The sequence below is a fragment of the Ictidomys tridecemlineatus genome, chromosome X (assembly GCF_052094955.1).
Source record: "Ictidomys tridecemlineatus isolate mIctTri1 chromosome X, mIctTri1.hap1, whole genome shotgun sequence".
Lineage (NCBI taxonomy): Eukaryota > Metazoa > Chordata > Mammalia > Rodentia > Sciuridae > Ictidomys > Ictidomys tridecemlineatus.
Window position 1 is genome coordinate 111618493 of NC_135493.1, and position 20665 is coordinate 111639157.

Genomic DNA, 20665 nt, shown 5'->3' on the forward strand with positions numbered 1-20665 from the left:
GTTTGGGCACATCATAGTTTTCAAAAAAAGACATACCAATCACATTATTCTGCAATTTAATCTTGGAACTACATATTAATATCTATCTGCACTACCATCTAAGACAGGTCTCCAATATACATTGGATCCTTTTGTGGTGAGGTGCTACATTTTTTCTGAAAAATTATTTATGTTATTTCCAATCTGGTATTTGTTTTAAACAATTCTTCAGTGATCAAATTCACAAACTCATTTGTGCACATATATATGTAGATTTCTAGATGACAATTTCTTATCTGCATCAAAGTTAATGCACTGAGTAAATTTCAGTAGCCAATACCAAATTGGCCTCCAATGTTACTCTAGCATTTTACACTCTCACCAACATTGTCTGGTATACTCATTTCTCCAATCTATACTTGATTTTACCCACTACCCACTTCCTCCTCACTGCCTCTGGACTTTTTTTTTTTTTTTTTTTGCTCATTCCTAAAGAAATCTCTAAACCACTCTCAGAAATTACAGTTCTAAACATTTAATGTTTTTCGCATCTCTAAAATCCCCTCAGTAAATAGCTTTTTAATTATCTAAGAAAATGGCACTCACCCAATAAGCTCTACCTTGTCGATTTATCTCTCATCATCTTCATCTTCTGCTTGCTACATTATATCATAGACAGAGGTACATTTTCTATCTTGCCAAGGCTTATACTTTCACCAGTGCTGGTTGACCAAACTTTCTTCTTTTCTTCTCTTGGATCATTAAAATTGCCTCATGATTGGGTTATCTTATCATCTCTCCCATCAAAGCCAGCTTCCATATGGCTGGAACACTGATCAGATTATATTAACTATTTTGTTCAAAATACTCTTTTGTGGCTTCCTAGTGTCTATAGAAGAGCCTAAAAGCAACAGCTCCTATCTTTTCCCCTCTGTGTCTTTGCTTATTTTGTTCCTTTTTTCTAGAATTTTCTCTTTATTGCTTCATCACTTGTAAATTTCCTCAGGTTTCAAGAGTCAATTCAAAAGCTCCTCCTTCCTGAAGTTCTCCAGGATACCTGTATGAAATTGGCCCATTCTTACATTCCCAGAGTCATACACTGCTGCTTTACTTTTGGCCCCTACACATTGATAATAATCACTGTCTATATACATACATATATATTTATCTCTACAACTCTGGGATTTGTTCCTTAAAGCCAGGTATGGTAGTGCATGCCCATAATCCCAGCTACTGGGGAGGCTGAGGCAAAAGGATCACAAGTTCCAAGCCAGCCTCAGCAACTTAATAAAATCCTGTCTCAAAATAAAAAGGGCTGAAAATGTGGCTCAGTGTTAGAATACTTGCCTAGCATATGTAATGCTATAGGTTCAGTCTCCAGTACTAAAAAAATGAGGGGGAAGAAATATTTGTTCCTTATAATTCATAAACATAATTGATGTAAACTATAATACTTACACAGTGAGGATACATAAAAATCCCTCAAATACTGATTTTAAAATATATTTATTAGTTCCACAAAAATAAAAATAACACTATCATCTATCAATATCAAATATCTAAATGGTATATCATAAAAATAAAGTCTGATAAAAATCACAAAGATAAAGAATTTTCTCTTTTGTGGAAAAAAGCAATGGTCTCATACAATTTTTTAAATTCTACAATGTGTAGAAGATTACATCCATCTCTTCTCATCTTCATCATGATACACTATTATGCCTCCAAACCTAATGAATGGAGTATTCAAAAATCTATGCAGTTATACACATAATGTCTTAGTCTTATAAACAAGAAACACAATCATAATAACACAGCACACCTTCCTTCTCTTTCTATGCCCCCACCATCTCTGCACCTACAATTAGAAGTAAGGATAATGGAGATGATTCAGTATTTAGTGGTAGGAAACCAAAGAGAACTTCTTAAATCAGATCCTCTATGACTACAGAATTATATTCTCTGAATTCATTTCATCAAGAAGAATACCACTTGTAAACCCATTAATTTTTTTCCAGCTTGGTTAAGGTATAATTGACAAATAAACAATGGTGTATATTTAAGGCTTATAACATGATGATTTGATGTACATATAATTGTGAAATGATTATTGCAATCAAAGTGATTAACAAATCCATCACCTAACATAGTTACCTTCTACGCATTTATCTGTGGTGAGAACACTTAAGATCTTCTCTCTTAGTAAATTTCAAGTATACCATGCAGTAGTATTAACTACTGTATATTAGATCCCCAGAAATAATTCATCTAATACATTCATTTAATAACTAAAAGTTAGAAATCTTTGACCATCAACTCCCTTTTACATCCTATCCTCAGCTCCTGGAAACCACTATTATACTCTGATTCTATGAGTTCAGCATTTTCAGATTTCCACACATAAATGAGATCATATGCTATTTGTCCTTCTGTTTCTGGCTTATTTCACTTAGTATATGCTATTTGTCCTTCTGTTTCTGGCTTATTTCACTTAGTATAGAACTTATCCTCTAAGTTCACCCATGTTGTTGCAAATAGTAGGATTTCCTTTTTAAGGTTGAATAATATCCCATCACTTATACCATTTTTTATTCACTCAATAATCAATGAGCACTTAGGTTGTTTCCATATCTTATTCATTGTGAATAATGCAGTAATGGAAATTGGAGTAGAGATATATCTTCAAGATCTTGGTTTTATTTCCTTTGTACATATACACAGAAGAGAGATTACTGGATCATTCGGCATTTGTATTTTTAATTTTTTGAGAAACCTCCACAATGTTAAAACCCAATAATTGTTAAACCTATTAAATAATTCAAATTTAAAATTTTAATATTTGATGCATATAAAATTAGAAAATATATGTTCATATTCACATAAGGGAAAGTTGTAACAAATATTTGTTACTGAGTACTTACCATGGGTCAGACAATGTGCTAACACTTTACACATAGTCTTTTATTTAATCCTACAAAAGCAATATATATTTGCCTCTTTCCCCAGCCTATACCCTTTGCTACTACTCTATAGCTCCAGCCACCACAAAGCAAGCACGTTCTCAGCAGTGAAATACCTGTTCATGATTTTCTAGTCTTTCTTTTTTTTGCCATAATAATTGCCCTATATACATGCTACAAGTGATAGCTGCAATATTGTGAAGCCTCAATTAGCCTGGTATGCCTCTCTCCATTATCTCATCATAAACATATGGCATGAATGAGTAACAAGTTATTATTTCATTAAGCCAACCTTATTTAGGGGTCAGTTTGTTACTGAAATGTAAACTACCCCCATCTTAACAAATATAACTGCCAAGTAACAAATATTTTAAATAGAAAAAAAAGCACCTTTATGTACATGGGGTTTTATTGCAACATTAAAACCAGTTAAGATCATAAATCCCTAATACACAAATAGTCAAATAACTATAATGCAAGTTAACAAATAGTAAGGTTGCCAATTAAAAGACACTTACAGTATAGTACTAAGTGGAGAAAGCAAATTACAAACTGTATTGTCTTTAATATGTGTTCTAAAACAGAGTACCTATACATACAAATAAGGCTGTAAAGTAACCTGGAAAAAGAAAAGTACAATCAGTGTTTTAGTAAATGGTGTAATAAGAAAGCAGGAAACATTTTGTTGTTTTGTGCTATTGTTCATTCTTTTATAAAACTTTTATTTTATAAAACTTTATTAAAATTTATCCTTTTACCCTACAAATAAAATTAATACTTTCCTTTAAATAGCACACTTTTTAAGGTAAAAATTAGGAAGCCAAATTAGAATAGTTAAAGGAGAGTTGTAAGTTTGTATTTGTTTTAACATAGTTATAATTAATAAAAAAGAAGTCAGAATCTGGCAAATTAAGCATTCATTTCTCTTCATTTAGCCAGTTGAGAAATTCCATCTTCAGGTAAATTCCCTCCTTAGTGAGATAAATATTTTACCACTTTGTTCTTTACATTTCACTTCAATCCTGTAGTCACCTGATCTAATAGGAAAGTCTCAACTATAAATGACACAGTAAACATCCTTAGAAAATTTTTAATTAAATGCAGACATTTTTCTTTCTGTTCCTGTTTGGGAGGGGGAAAACCACCCCAGCTTATAAATGTAGAAATATAATTTTAGAAGAGTTACTGTCCCTGTTCCCCTCCCAAAAGTGCTGTTTAACTGGGTTTTGACATTTGAAACAGGATTGAAATTCCCACTTGTTAAGAATTTGTAAACCACCAAATGAGAATGACAGGCTCAAGAGATGCCATAGAAGGAACTCTGAGCACAAGACTTGCTTCTCATGTACCCTTGTGGCATGACTCACATACAAGCATAATTACTAGAGACAGCATCACCTGTTTAATTATAACTGCTATTTCTACACTTTGCCATAAGGCAAATTATAGGACAAATCTCTTAACAGTGAATTTTATCCCAAATGGAATGCCTTACAGTTTTCTCTTCTTGTAAGTGTTATCCCAGTTCTTCTTGAGCCATTTGGAATCAGAAGCAAGCTTTGCTTTTCCCTAAGAGCAAAATGCTCACTATGCAACTCACAGGTAGTCGTGGCATAGAGATCTAGATATGGTTCTAGTGAGTCAATAGGAAAAATAATAATAACTAAACAAAAACAAAACAAGCCTACACAGACCCGGCAACTGAGAAACTTTAGCTTCATTGAGATTTATTATCCATAGATGAGCTAGTGGAAAGAGACAATCTCTTCTTGGAGATGAATTTCAAGGGCCATCTTCAAAGAAAATAAATCACAAATAGAAAACACTCTGGAGAAAAACAAGAAATGCATCCTATTGACATAATCATTTCATCAGTGATAATGCTTTACTATCAAGGCAGCTGCATGAAGAAATCCTCATGTCCATCAAAAATTAGAAATTAGAATTAAATGCCAATTAAAACTACTCCTGGCGATACTGAAATACTGCTCAAAATATATTTTAATAAGACTACAGTTTTTCAAAATATAATTTTAAGTTTGAAAAAGGCTTGGCATTATGGTCCACATTGAAGATGACGCACTAGAAAAAAATTTAAGCATCCAGTGATTTTTTTGTCATTTAAAATAAGAGGTTTGTAGCATACACTATTGATCACTAACAAACATTTCCTCCTTCATCTTTTATAAGAAACCTTCAGCTAGATTCCTTTAGCTATGTGATGTTAAGAAATAGTATCTCAAACTTGGAAATAAAACAAAATAATGACTGCCTGTCTTTCAAAGTCTAACAGGACCAACCAAAAGGATCTAATTATTTAGGAAATGTATCTTTGTGCATTTACAATTTACTTTGTAAAGATAGATATTAACTTGTAGAACATTAATAAGTTGCAAGGAATTTCTGTCTGGTAGAAAAGGTAACCCCTAAGGTTATAGCTTTATAGTCCTCAAGGATATGAGTCAGTTTTACCTAATTTGGCAATTGCATTTCAGCATTCTTTCTTTCCTTGACCCTATATATCTGTCACTCTCACTCAACTACTTTTGAACCAGCTTTACTATTTTGATGGCTCCCTCATTAAGGAGTTATATTTGATGTGTACGCACTGTGATATATTCATGATGAGTCATGTTTTTAACCATTTAAAGTCTAGAATTTGAGTCAGCCTGAGAAATAAATTTGGATGACTCTTGGACATTTATTATATTCCTGTATCCCTTTGTCAGTAATTATTCTAGGAATAAGCATATGGACCAGTTAAAAAAGAGTGCTGGTGACTTCTAGGAAAAAAATAAACTTAAACAAAGATAATGAAGAGATAGATAGCCTATTTTCCTACCATCCTCTTTGGTTTTGCTTTGGATGATGTTGTCCAAACCTGAGGTAGCCATCTTACAACCATGAGAGGAGACATTACTGAATACACTGAAGATGACAGAACAGATGAATACAAGGAAGATCTGAATCATTGACAAATCACAGAGCTACATAACTGACCCCAAACCACCTGGTTCTGGGATGCCAGTTGAGTAAACAACATTAAGTCTTTATGATACTAGATATTATTAGATAAATGTTCTGTTACTTGCAGCTAAAAGCATTCCAGACATATAGAAATTAACAGTAAAAAGTGAAATACAGCAATAAAGTCAACCCTTCCTATATGTGGGTTTCACAACCAAGGATTCAACCAATTATGGTTCAAACATATTTGAAAACAGTTGTGTATGTAATATATATAGACTTTTTTCCTTGTTATTATTCTCTATACAATACAGTTTAACAATTTCTTACATAACATTTTCACCATGCTTGGCATTATAAGTAATTTATAGATAATTTTAAATACACAGGAAGATGTATGTAGGTTACATGCAAACACTATGTCATTTTATAGAAGTAATTTGTGCATCTGCAGATTTGGGTATCCTAAGGGAGTCCTGTAATAAGTCTCCTAAAGATACTGAGGAATTCTGGCATATTATTTGAGTTCTTAGTTGCTACAATGAAAATAATTTCCAGAAATCCTTGTTTTTAAATTTATTTTATCCCCAGACTACAATTACATAACCTGGAGGCATATCCAAATTTACTCACTATGGCAATGGACTCGAGTCTAATAGGCATAAGGGTATAATGAGAATAAATAGTTTATTACCCAGAAATTTGCTTATTCATTCATTTCAAATAGGATATTTTTGAACCATTTATTGAATTAAGAATATTTATTTGGTTCGCTAGCTTTCTATCCTTGATTGTCTTGCTCTACACTGTCAATAGCTGCTCTACAACTCTTTTGGTCTGACATGCAGACCTTACAAGCCCTCATTTGCATTATTGCTGTTACAACAAAAGTGCCTTCACTGGGTACTTTATGAACACTGACATTCCATTACTTCAGTTAGTTCAGAGTTTGCAGATGTAAATTATATTGTACTCTCTATAATAAACTTAATTACAGAAGCTTGTGATGACTGTGATTTACTTCTCAAGGATGACAGAATTCTTTGAATTTCCCAGCAATGGACACACATTCTGATTAAACAATGAATACACTCTATATTTTTGAACATTGTGAACCTGAAAGTGTTTTTATAAAAGTATTAAATAATTTTGATTAATGCTCAAGTGAAATATATACAGAGATAGAAAGGTCTTTGAGAGATCATCCAATGTTACTGTTGGTTTGGAGTTGAAGAAACTGAGATTCAAGGGAATTTTATCATTGATTGCCGCAGTCTGTCTGGGCACAAATCATGAACCACTGAAGCAGGAACAAACTTTATTTTTGAACTGCAAGAAAAAACCTCACACACGCTCTCCCGAATGCCACACGGCTCCTCCAGGAACCCCCAGCCGGAAATATCTCCCCAGGAAATCCCTCCTCCTGCACTTCCCCAACCAATGGGAACTCTCGGGGAATCCCCGGAAATCCCCAGGAGAACTCCAAAATAGTGCGAGAACTCAAAAGTAGTGGCAGAGGCGGATATTAATGCCTCGCCTGTCAATCAATACTGTTGGCAAAATGCCAGGGGCCATACAGACTCGGCTGTGGCTCTCAGCAATTGATCATTTAAAAATGCAAAGTGCTTCCATGTTTTTAAAACCAGTAGAAAAATAAATTAGCTTTAAGATATGCTTAAGGGCTCGGGTTGTAGCTCAGCAGTAGAGTGCTCACCTAGCATGTGCAAGGCCCTGGGTTCAATCCTCAGCCCCACATAAAAATAAATAAATAAAGTAAAGGTATTGTGTCCAACTACAACTAAAAAAATTTAAAAAGAGATATGCTTAAGAAGTTTGATGAGAAAGAAGCAAAATAAAAGAGACCTCTAGAGTTTCAATTCTCAGTACAAACCTGAGACACTGTCTGAGAATTCCCAGAGACCTTCAGGATAGATCTGAGTAGCATTGAGAGGAACCAAGAATGTATAATATGAGAACTACAAAAGTGACATTAATTATTATCTATGGACTATAAAGTGTATGTTATGTATGCAGATATGGCTATTTACTCTAAGTGATACAGGCCCTCATTTGTGTACTACTCAGAAAGCATTAGAACATTGTCACATCAAAATGAGTCCCAAATGTCAAGATCTCATTTGTCAATAGCTAATGTGACACAAATCAGTCTTGTTTTCTCTGTAGCACCATACTCAGGTAGACATAGCAATGATACACACATCACTCTTGATCTCAATCTCATATTATTCACTTAGTGGCTAAGTTGCAACTACTCACTCTTCTACCACATTAATCCCATCACTATAAACATACACTTTTCTCTTGCATAAGATGGTGAATAATATGAAAATATAAAATTCCAACATATTTTTAAATTACCTTATATTAGACCAGGAGAGATAAGCAATGCCCACAGAATGTTAAAATAAAGACATTTAATGATTAAAGAAGTTCAAACTAAAGTGACACCCTCAAGTTGGCTTAACTCTTAGCATAGAAGAAATAAATTTAATATACACATATATATGCTTATGTCTGTGTGTGTGTGTAATAAGTTTTGAATGTTATCCCATATATTACCTGGAGATGCAAAGAAAAAGAATATCAGCAGTCAACTAGGCCCTTGATACTCAAAGTGTGGTCCCAACAGCACTAATATCACCTGGCAGCTTGTTATCAGACTTACCCTAGATCTGTTAAACTAACATTCATTTTAACAAATCCTCAGGTGATGTACATGAAAATTTGAAAAGTGCCAGTCAGATTGACTTCTTTTATTCATGAAGTCATTGAGATCCAGAGAAAGTAAATGATTTGTCCATCTCTTAGACTTCATATATTTTCATAACAATTCCAGAAGTAAAAGTGACTCCATTTAAAATGAAAAGGAGGTGTTACATTATGGGACAATTCCCAAAAATAAAATATTAAGGAGAGTAACTAAAAAATAAATATGAATTAAAAGATTAATTATGTTACTCTTTGTCAGTGGGATTGTTTTTTATTTTCAATTGTTAGTTGAAATATGGTCAATTGTAACCAGGAAGCATCTTAAAATATAACTCTTGCTCCTCAGTCCTACAATTCATTCATCATATAAATGTAGTAAGTTTGAGAGTATCAGACCACAAACTCAGGCATGCCAGATATGGAACTTAATTCTTCAATAATTCAACTTAATCTCTATCTTGAACATACTCCTTCCCAAAACCTTAATCTTAGGTAATTTGGTGTCCCTTCCATTTCTCCTATATTATGTCAAAGTTCTAATGGCTTTTCCAGCATATCAATAAGTTCAGGAGCAAAGGGACTGACACTCTGCTTCTTATAGAATCTTGAGAAATATCCATCATGCCATTTGGTCCATGGTCATTATCCTTGTGGACTTCTCAGTGTCAAGCTAAGTCCTTATTACAGCCTTTACACCACCTTTGTCTATTACTCTTGGGCAGGTTAATTCTGAAACTTAATTTTGTCTTACAAGAGCAACAGTCACAAACTCAAATGTTCCCAAACTCCAGGCAGATAAATGAAGAGTGAAGCAGGCTGTGGCTATATGGAAAATTCAGATCCAATCTAGACAGCTGCTCCTTAACCCCACTGGCTGGTTTCAGTCCTAGAATGTCAACACTTAGGGCTGTTTACTAGCCCATAGGTATCCCCTTCTGGTCTATGTGCTCTTTTAGTGCTAGAAAAGCTCAACTCACTCACCTTCAAACCCTAGTGTAGTGTCTGGTATTCATTCATTTATATCCATTTATTTATTCATTCAACAAATAGAAATTAAGGACCTACAACATTCTAGGCATGAGAAAAATGGTTTTGATCACATTAGAGCTTACATTATTAAATGAGTCAAAATTGGCATTAAATAAGCTACAAATAAACAAATAAGGTAATACATCCATTGTGAAAAATGAAGAGCCATCTTATGACAGGGTTAATGAAATCTCTGGGGTGAGCTTATGCAGCTGCTCTTCTAGGAGTTCCAAGGATTCATGTTTTGTTACCTGAATCTATCGTATTCAGGCCATGTTTTGGCATCTCCTAATTTCATTACTGATTTAAAAGATCATAGGAGTGACTCTGAGTCCTAAGAGGACATAGGATAGTAGCATTTTCAAGTATCTCCCTGTAAGTTGGCATAAATTCTTGTCAGCCCAATATGGAAAAATGTGGCCAGAAGAATAGTAGAAACTCAGGCAACTACTCTCCATCTCATAGTTGCCTTGAACAGGGTAACTTGATGTTTCTCTAACCAGTGCTAACCTTTCCTTTCATAACACTTTTCATCTATCCCCATTTCCAAGAGAATGAAAAGTTTAGCTCACCTCTGGGTGAGACATAATAGTGGGAGGATAACAATTCCAGTTATTCATCAAAGTTGAGTAATTATAGGTCTTGATATCATGGAGTTTACTGTATTTATAGCCAATAATTTTCAGTAGTTCTTAGTAGGCCCATGGCTCGCCCTTAACCCATTTAATCATTTCCAATTGTGTCCCAAAAGTATGGTAGAACCAATTTAGAATAAATATCCACTATTCAACTATGAAACAAAAACCCCAAGGTCATCAGCAGTCTTAAAAGCCAGTGTGCTTTTGATTTGCAACCATAGTATTCCTAGGAGTAGCCTTGCAGAATCTCAGGTATGTACTTTTCCTATGACTTAGTGTTTTCATTTGTTTTTGTTTGATGATAAAATAGGACACAGTTTCCATTGCTAAAGCAAGAAGAAAAACTGAATTCTTCCATTTTGTTTCCAGACAGCTTGAAAAATGTTAGACTTGGCTTATCTTCAGCAATTGACATTGCATTTATGTTGTGTAGGCAGAATAAGTAGATTTAGGAAAGGGAGTCAGAGAAATGGAGTTTTTCTCTCATATAAAATCCTAATATGAACAAGTATCCAGGGATAGCTCTAGACAAAATAATAAATTGAGTAAAGATTTTTCTTTAAGATATTCTCATATCTCCTATAGGCTTCTCTTTCCCTTCCTTACTCTTTTTTCACTTTATGTTTCCCCAAAGACTTGGAGCAAAGCCATGAATCTCATTTCTGGGAATCACAACTAAAATTATTACTAATCACTAAGTATGGGCTGAGTTGGCCACTGTTAGAGGTATTAGTAGTCCTATAAGAGCCTCACAAAAAAAACTCAAAGTTCCACAAGACTCAAAGTCAGGATAATAATAAAAATAATACTCATCATTTCAACAAACATTTTTGTCCACCTAATATATGCTAAGCACTGAACCATGATAAACAAAACAAAGGCCCTGCCTTCATTAAACTTAGATTTTAATAACACAACAGCTTATAAAAACAAATATAATGTTAAGTAACAATGGATGGGAGATAGGAGCCAATTTACAGTGGCCAAGGGAAGTCTTTTCTGAAAAGAAAATACTTGAGGGGATAAAACAAGGAATAAGCCATGTGTAATTTGAGTATATGGTGTACGGAACATTCGGGAAAGAGATTAGTATAGAAAAAGTGCCTGAGCTGGAAAATACTTGTATAGGTGAGTACCAGCAAGAAGAAATTATGAACAGAATAAATCAAGGAATGGAAGAAATCAATAGGAAAGATCAGAGACAGGCTGAAACCAAATCACACAGGGCTATGAAGGCCATGGTAAAGACTTTGGATTTGGTTCAAAGTGTGATGGGAAGCCAATGTAGGGTTTTGAATAATAGAGTAACAGGGTCTGATTTTAGAAAAAAGATCCTTCATACATCTATGTGGAGAATAGACCTTGGGTAAGAGTGCTTGTGGAGATATCTGTTAGGAAGCCACTGTAGCTGTTCAAATAAGAGATGATGGTGGCTTAGACTGGAAAGGTTGACATTGATTATAACGTAATCAAAGTTGACATTTATTAAACATGTACTGGCTAAGGGTTTTATGAATATTCTCCTCATAACCACCCATCATCATTAGCCCCTATTTACCAAGGAGGAATCTAGGAATCTAAAATTTTTAAAGGGGAAATAACACCTACAAGGTCACACAAGTAATAAATAACAGAACCTGAGCTCATACAAATTTATGTAACTCAAGTTTCAGAGCTATTTTGCCCCCAAAGATACTATATGGGAAGTAATTACTGGTGTTGGGCTTATATTTGAGGTAAAATAATTATGTTTCAGATTAGAAAAGAGTACCATCATATGTTAATCACAAGCAAGGAAGGAGTAGAAAGGACTACTAGTAGAAAGGCTAGTGATTAAATTAGGGCCAGGCAATCTTATTTTTGGAAAGGGCTACTTAATAGAGAAAGCCTCTACAGTAAAAGATTCTTAGAGCCACACAAAGATTTTTGGAGGCTGTTAGAAGCCAAGAAATGCATTAAGATGAATATAAATGTAAGACTGTACTCCTTCTCTTTTGGCCATGAAACAGGCTTATGTAGCTCGTCATTCTGATTCTCAGAGGATTGGTTTCTGAAGTATCTTAAGTTCTTATGAGAAAAGGAGAAGGTGGAATATAATGGAACACACTTCCTTGATGGGTTGGCCTTGGAAGCCTGAGTGAGAATTGACTTTGGGAGAACCAACAGCTGACAGGGTTATTTCCCACCAAGTGAGAGTTTAATAAACAAAATCACAATTAGCCCCAGCTTGGCTTTAGTGTTTTTGAGAATGACATCCAAGATGGCATAATCGCTGAGGAGAAAATCACAGCCTGGTTTGCAGTTGGAAATTACTAGGTTGGTGGCAGCTGTTTCTCACTGATGGTTGAACTGCTATGTCATTAGATTTCAGAATAGGGTAACACAAAGGGAAAGGATGATACCATTGGCTTCCTAAGCTGTTGAGCAAATAATAGCTCAAGGAATCTTATTTATGGTAAATCAAGTAAGTACTACACATGGTCAGCAGTGTGTTAATTGCCGTATAAACCATGTTGGGGGAGCAGGGAGGGAGAAGTGTGACTTCATCCTTGCCCTCAAGAGGCTTACAATATTACTAACATTCAGGAGAAATTAAAAATACAAAGGTGTGCAATTATCAATGTATTGCTTCTCAGCTTCAAATCCACACTTATTTGTCTTGGTTTGTGATACTAGAGTTGGTCCCTCTAAACATTTTTCCCTTGCTAACTGAATCAGCATTAGGAGTTGTCAGTGGAAGGCATGGGAACTTCATGTCCTCTTCTTGTTGTGTTTTGTTTTTCTTATTTGTTTCTGCATCACATGGTAGCCAGTGGTATACATATCAGTGAGTTCACCCCTCAGTGAGTTTGGACAGCAACACCACAGGTGACTCTTCCCAGCCAGTTTCAGTGACATTCTCATAGGCAGCTTCTCAGTAAGTCCCACTGGCAGCCCAAAGGAGAGTTTTCCAGAGTATTTTAGTGGCACTCATGGTCAGCTTCTTGGTGGGTCTCACCAGCACCCTGCAGGGAGCTTCCTACTAAGTATATTTGGTCCCCCAGACCCTGTCTACAGCATCTCCATGAAGTTCTCCACTATGTAGTGTGCCAGTGCCACACCCTCTCTACTGAGGTCTGCATCATAGCTTTGGCAAGAGCTGAGGGAAACTCTTCCACATGTGTTCCTACCTTAGGTAATCTGCCTCAGCCCTAGAGGTCTCATCTAGCCTCACATTCTTTAGACATTCTTTACCCCTTAGTAGTTAAATCTCAGTTGTTATTTAATAATTCTTTACATTAATTTCTCTTTGTTCTAATTACTATGTGACTTCTGACTTTTAATGAAGCCTGGATGATGGAAAAGTAAGAGAATATAAAAGCAAAATGGGTATAAATGATAAGAGATGCTTTATGAATTTAGAAATGTAGGGTTTGATATGGTATTGAGTCAAGACAGGGTTTTATGGAAGAGCTATAACCTTAACTGCATTCACTCTTACAGAAGAAAAAACGCTCAATTCAGAGTGCAAACATGCTTGTGTGGGGGAGAGAAATAGAGAGAGACAGATATATGCAGATAGGACATAGAGGAAGGGAGAGAAACACAGAGAGACAGGGACAGAGAGAGTAAGACAGGAACAGGGGTAAGGTTGAAGAAATGGTTCTTAAAGTAGTGGGATGTAATTTTAGAAGGCAAAAATAGATTAAAATTAACCAATTACTTAATTCAACAAATGTTAATTGAATACCTGCTACATATCTGGTTCTAAATGTATGTTTACAGAGGTGAACTCAACACTTGAAGGTGTCTATCATTGTGGGGTTTATGGTCTAGTGGGGGCAGAATTGAAGGCAGGAGAAAGACAATAAACAATATACATGATAAACACATTGATACAGTGGAGATTAGTAAATAAAATGAAAAAAAAGCAGTAGAGTGGGGAGTATATTCGTTTTCTCCTGTTTCTACAACAAATTACCTAAACCAGTGGCATAAAACAACACAAATTAAAATCTCTCAGTTTTGGAGTATGAATTCCTGAAATCAAGATATGAGAAGGTCAACATTTCTTCTGGAGGATTTAGGGGAGATGTGTTTCCTTGCATTTCCCAGTTTCTACAGGACACCTGCTTTCCTTTGCTCATGGCCTCTTTCTCCATCTTCAAAACTAGTAAAGTAGCATCTTCAGATCTGTCTCTTCTTTGAAGTATGTTTCCATGTCAAATCTTCTCTGACTCTGGCCCTTCTGCCTACCACAGAATGGTTGCAATCTTGAACAAGAGGTCACATCAAGTTTCATTTTAAAAGGTAATATTTGAGCAAAAAAATGTAAGGAAATGATCTAGGAACATATACTTATGGGGAATGTTCTGAAAATAAATAACACAAGTGCAAAGCCTCTAAGGTTCAAGGGTTCCTAGTGTGTTCAAGGAACAAGAAGGCCAGCACAGCTGGCAAAGTGAGTTGGGGAGAGTATCCCACAGAATTCAGGAAGCCAGATCACTGGGGTGAAGGATTGGGGTGGGGACATTGAACAAAAGAGGATAGTGATCTGCCTTACATGTAAAGTCTCATCCTGCCTGCCAAATTGAAAATAGACTATAGGAAAACAAAGGAGTGATGATTATAGTAGAATATAGGAAAACAAATCAGTAATAACTTATTGGAATGCTGTGTGGACAATCTGAGATAGAATTCATCCTCAACAAGAAAGAGGGCCAACATCTACTCACTGTGGACATGGAAGGAACAAAAACAAAGCTGAGGTCCTTTGAGCTGAATATTTTCTACCCCTGTAATGAATACAGGGTTCCTGAAATGTTAGATTAAGGAAGCATGTTTCATTTTATGGAAAATCATTAAATATTTGAGCAGGGCATGGATATGTTCATATATGTCTAAAAGTCATCCTTTCATTGAGATGACAATAAGAAAAGCTGTCTCACTGAACTAAAATTTAAATGTATGCATTCCCTAATACCTTTTGCTAAGTATTTGGTAAGATCTGAAATGTCTAACATGTGCAGGACTTGTGATAATGGCTTCTTGGCTGTTGCAATTTTATTTTTAATTGCAAACACCTGACAGTTCAGATGGTTCCTTTTCCTCAATCAACCTGATGCTATTTAAATATAGGAGTATGATGCTTGTAGCTAAGAAAGATATTTTTTCATCTGGTTTTAAGCTTATCCCCACAATGTCCCTGCCTCTTACGGGGGGGCGGGGGCATCACAAATTCTTGCTCCCTCCTTTGCAGCTTTGCAAACCTGAGGATTGACTTTATCAAGCACTCAAGATGATCAATCCTGTGGAAGCAAATACTGGCCAGTATACCCAACTGCTAATTAACTGACTTGAATTGTGAGATTCCTGATAGTTTTCTAAAGGGAAAATTTACTCCTGACAATAACCACTTGAAAGGCTAAATTACAGATCATAAATGATCATATTAATAAAAATTTAAAATTTTATAATGTTTCTATATAACAGGCAGTGATGTAAGCACAAACTAATTCATTTGCTCAAAAAATAATTATTGGGCACCTGCTTTAGGCCAGATATTGTCCTAGGCTCTTGGAAGACATCAGTTTAAGAAAAGTTTCTTGGTTTTTGTATTTTGAAAGTAAATACAACATAATTATCTGATGGATTTAATGTGAAGAGTAATTAAATAAAGGTGAGGGATGAAGTCTTGGAGAAGGAGTAAGAAATTCTCCATGAAGAGGATAATCCTGTCATAGGCAATGTCATGGGCTCCCTTGGTTGTCTCTAAACTTTCAAAGTCCATTTTACTCAACATCCTTGAGTTAGTGATACCCAGAATGAAAGAAGATACAGCGGAGTTCCCTGTGCATGGGCAAGGGTCACCAATACTCACTACTCTCCCTATTTTCCTTTAATCTCCTGTTGATTAACATGGTCACCCAAGAGAATTTGATGAACATTTTTTAACTTTTCTCTGAAGCTTCCTCTCTAGAGACACTGATCTCTTGCATCCTATGAAATAGGTTAAAAAATGGGTACTAATGACCACTATTACTCATTTTTTCTGAAAAAAAACATTCTTTTATTTATGAGTATATAGTGAGTAATGTCCTGAAAATTAATAAAAATTCATAACAGATATTTAGATAGATTTTATTAAGTCATGTGTGTGCTCTTTTGTGTGTATTGTGTGTATTTATTATTGCTTATTATTGCTCACTATCATTACTTATGAGAAAACCCATATTCAAATGACAGTTCAGTCTATGAGGATGTAAATGGACATACTAGGAAAAAGGTGCAATCACCATTGTAAAGAGTTAATTAAAATTCTAGGGCTGGGGTTGTAGCTCAGTGGTAGAACACTTGCCTAGTACATGTGAGACACTGGGTTCAATCCTCAGCACCACATAAAAATAAATAAATTAAATAAAGGTATAAAATTCTATGAATAGTTGACATTCCTTAACCTGGTATATTCAGTCCAGATTTCTGTCATTTCAAAAATATTTCTAAGCTTCACCCATGCCATCAATCTGATCTAAAGGTGAGTATGCATCTTGCTCACAACCACTCAACAGCAATAAGACAAATTTCATATTGGCTCTTGGATATCAATAGACATCTCTTTCTGCACCCACACCTCTCCCCAAAGTCTGTTTACATATTGAAAAAAAATGACTGACACACACACAAATATGTGTGTATACATATTATTTATTTATTTATTTAATTCTAAGATTGCTTTTGAGAGCATTTTATTTGGCTACTCATGCTTAGAGCTTCTGAGAATGTTTATGCCAGGAAGAGTTAATTAAATACAATGCATCCTGGGGCTCAAGAACTGAAAGCCTAATGAGAGTCAATGTTTCATAAGAGACCACTTAAATTGAAACAGTAGCAGAATTACCTAGAAGCTTCTGATGCACCTTCAAGCTTGATATGTTCCTCATTTCATTTTTGTTTTGGTCTGATACAACACACAATCCATTGCAGCATACAATTCTGCATTTGTGGATGCCAGAATCTCCTCAATTCACTTCAGGAAGTCAATTTGAGATGAGATTTATTTCAATGGCATTTTAGATGTTGTTGTGTCTAATAATGATAATGATAGTGTATGGAAGCTGGCATAATAGATGTGCACAAGCTGCTGGGGGAAAAAGAGGCCCCAAATTTCATAAGAAAATGTTCATTATCCTTCACCAGCAGCAGATAAAGTTAAAATTTATTCCTACTGGTGGCTTGCAGCCCAAAACACTCGGCCCTTTCCAAGGCACACAGATTACAGTACTCTGGAAATCACCCAATTTGGAAGGGTACAGGCATGCTTTTGTTTTCTGGTTAGAAAGCCAGAGTTATATATCTGCCTCAAGTTTTCCAATTGTGTCAATCTCTCTGGAATCAACTAGAGTTTCAGCAGGCAGCACTGAAAACAGGCGAGTGAAAATTAGCAGGCACTTTAGAGGAGAAAGCAACAGTGATATTATATTTGCAAGTGTGTATGTATCTCCTATAGCATTGTATCATTTATACATCCCACCATCTGTATCCTTTGTCAAATGAGATAGTCACCAGATTCTCCTTCCCCAGGATGGAGATATGATTTAAAAAAAAAAAATTGTTGACAAAGCTAGAGGCAGGCACCCTGTAATGACTCAAATGTCCCTGAGACAGTGTAAGAGAAGCCCCACCCACATTTTGGCTGATCCCATTTGGGTTTCTGCTCAAAACACAGTTTTCAATCTCCTAGTCTACCAGTCCAATTTATTTAATAAGGAAGTGCAACTTAATTAAAGCAATGTGTCCTTCTAACACCATTCAATTTTACTGTAATTTCCTTTTTCAGTGTTTGCCTGTGGCAGTCAACTAACTATGTAGGAGATTAGTATTAGCATATTTAGATTTATGCAAATAAATATACACTATAGAGATATATTAGAATGCCATCATTGGACACCAAGTGTGGTTCTTCTCTATTTGCAAATTACAAAGTAGCACTTTGCTACCTTTTCAAAACATTGATACTCTTCATTCTTAACTTTTAAATTGCAAATATAACACAAATCATTAGCCATAACAGTTTAAGAAAAATATCATATCATAAAGTAGATCATTTGTGAATCTATTAATAAACTCAATCATATATAAAATATTTAAGGGAAGGGGAAATAGCTTTCTCAAAGATTTAAAATGTTTTCCCCAGTTACCTTTACGTATTAATAGGCCCATGCCTGAATTGAAATCTAATCTGAACTCTATATATGCCAGGGACAGATAAAATATTCCAGCACTTCTCAGATTTTAATATACATAAAAATCACCTAGAGATTTTGTTAAGATGAAAATTCCAATTCAGCAGATCAGGGATGGGGTCTGAAATTCTGCCTTTCTAACAAGCTCTGGATGATGCTACTGGTCTCTGGATCCCAGGTAGAAGACCCCCATCCATATTAGAAGGCTCCATCCATGATTGAGCTTCTTACTGGAAATTTGCTTAATCTTTTGACTCATGTACAATGTTTTGGTTGTTTTTTGTAGGAGCCTTGCTTGGGTTCGACCAAATGCCCTAAAGGGCTCAAGGAATCATACCTATGGGCTGGTATTGATGTCCCAGTTGCAGTAAGGTAGTGTGGCAAGCATATTTCTCCAAAGAACCGGTATGATATTTCTTTCATAAAATTGCACAAGATTAGTGCTAATTTGCTGATTCAGAGAAGATTTTAACTCATCAGCTACTTGGTACAATAAGTAGCTATAAACTACCTACCACTAGTCTGTCACTGATTTGGGGGCAATACTACTTTCAGTTTACAGTTCCCAAGGGTGGCAGAGTGGGCCTTAGGAATTCATTACCCTCCTGCTGGTATCCAGGGCAATCCTCCAGTCACCCTCTGTCACAGCCTTCAAAGACCCATGTATTCGGGGTACTCAAAGGGAGGTCTTGCCTATGTTCTGAGGGCTTTTGAAACTTTTGCTCTATAATACCAGCATTAAATACATGTCCTTTCTTGCCTCTGATTAATGTGGTAACACTGTGCTCTCCCAGGTCAGCCTCAAGACATGGGAGAAAAAGAATAGGTACACCTCATACAAATGGGATGGCTCTTCTTTCCCAGTCCATGAGTCCATGACCTATCCTCCATTCTTAACCCTGATGGTAGTGATATATACATAGTAAACAGTAAGAAATTGTGTCCTAGGATTTCGGTGATGATGGCTCAAAGAGTTCAGGAGAAGACATGGTTAGTTGATGCTGTACCTTGCATTATAAAATTCTGAGTGATAAATTTAATTTGGCCAGAAAATCACTTATTCACATGTTCCTGAATACACTGAAAAAGACATTGCATTTTTGATAATCAACAAAGCACAGTTACAATATCTAAGAGTCACAGAAAGCAGGATGGATGATGCAGTGTTAATATATAATGATATCACCAATATTATATAAATGACATTAGGGAACTGTGAGGGCAAGAAAATATGTAATATTTTAATACATTTTCCTAGCTTGATTTGTTTGGAATATTTAAATCACAAATAGATAATAAATGTCTTTTTCTCTTTTAGGAATTTCATACTTTTATTAGTGCATTATAGTTAAACATCATAGTGGTGTCCATTTTGACATAATTGTACATGCATAGAATGTAATTCACTCTACTTCAGTCCCCGGTACTTTTCCCTTCCTCCTCCCTCCCTCTGTTTCCTTTCCTCTACTCTATTAGTCTTATTGTTTTATAAAATTGGTATCTTATACATATATAGAGATAAAATTCACTATGGTATATTCATATATGTACATAGCAAAATTTGTTCATATTGTCATCAAGGGCATCAACAAACAGAGAAATTTGTTTGTTCCTTAATCCCCCAGAAATGGATCTCTGGAAATTACATTTATCAGGGAATGATTTCATCTGCTGTCTTTCATTAAAAGAAGTGGAAGCCATTTACATTCTCAAAAGTGTGAAATTGAATCCCAAATTTCAAAAACAATTTCTTTTTTTAAAATATTTATTTTTTAGGTGTAGTTGAACACAATGCCTTTAATTTATTTATTTATCTATTTATTTATTTTTATGTGGTGCTGAGGCTTGAACCCAGGGCCTCACACATGCTAGGTGAGCTCTCTACTGCTGAGCTACAACCCCAGCCCCCCAAAACAATTTCTTTATCTGAAACTTTATGAAAATAAGCTAGCATTTTTAAGTTCATCTTCCTTAACTACTATTGATAGTATGAATTAGGAGCTTTTAATAGAAGCCATTCAACAGCAGTGCAATATAATATTACAAGTGAAATAATGATGTTTATTTATAAAAAATCTATATAACTGTTCTATCCACATTCAAAAGGAACTTCTTTCTGTTATGAAACTGAAATAGCAAA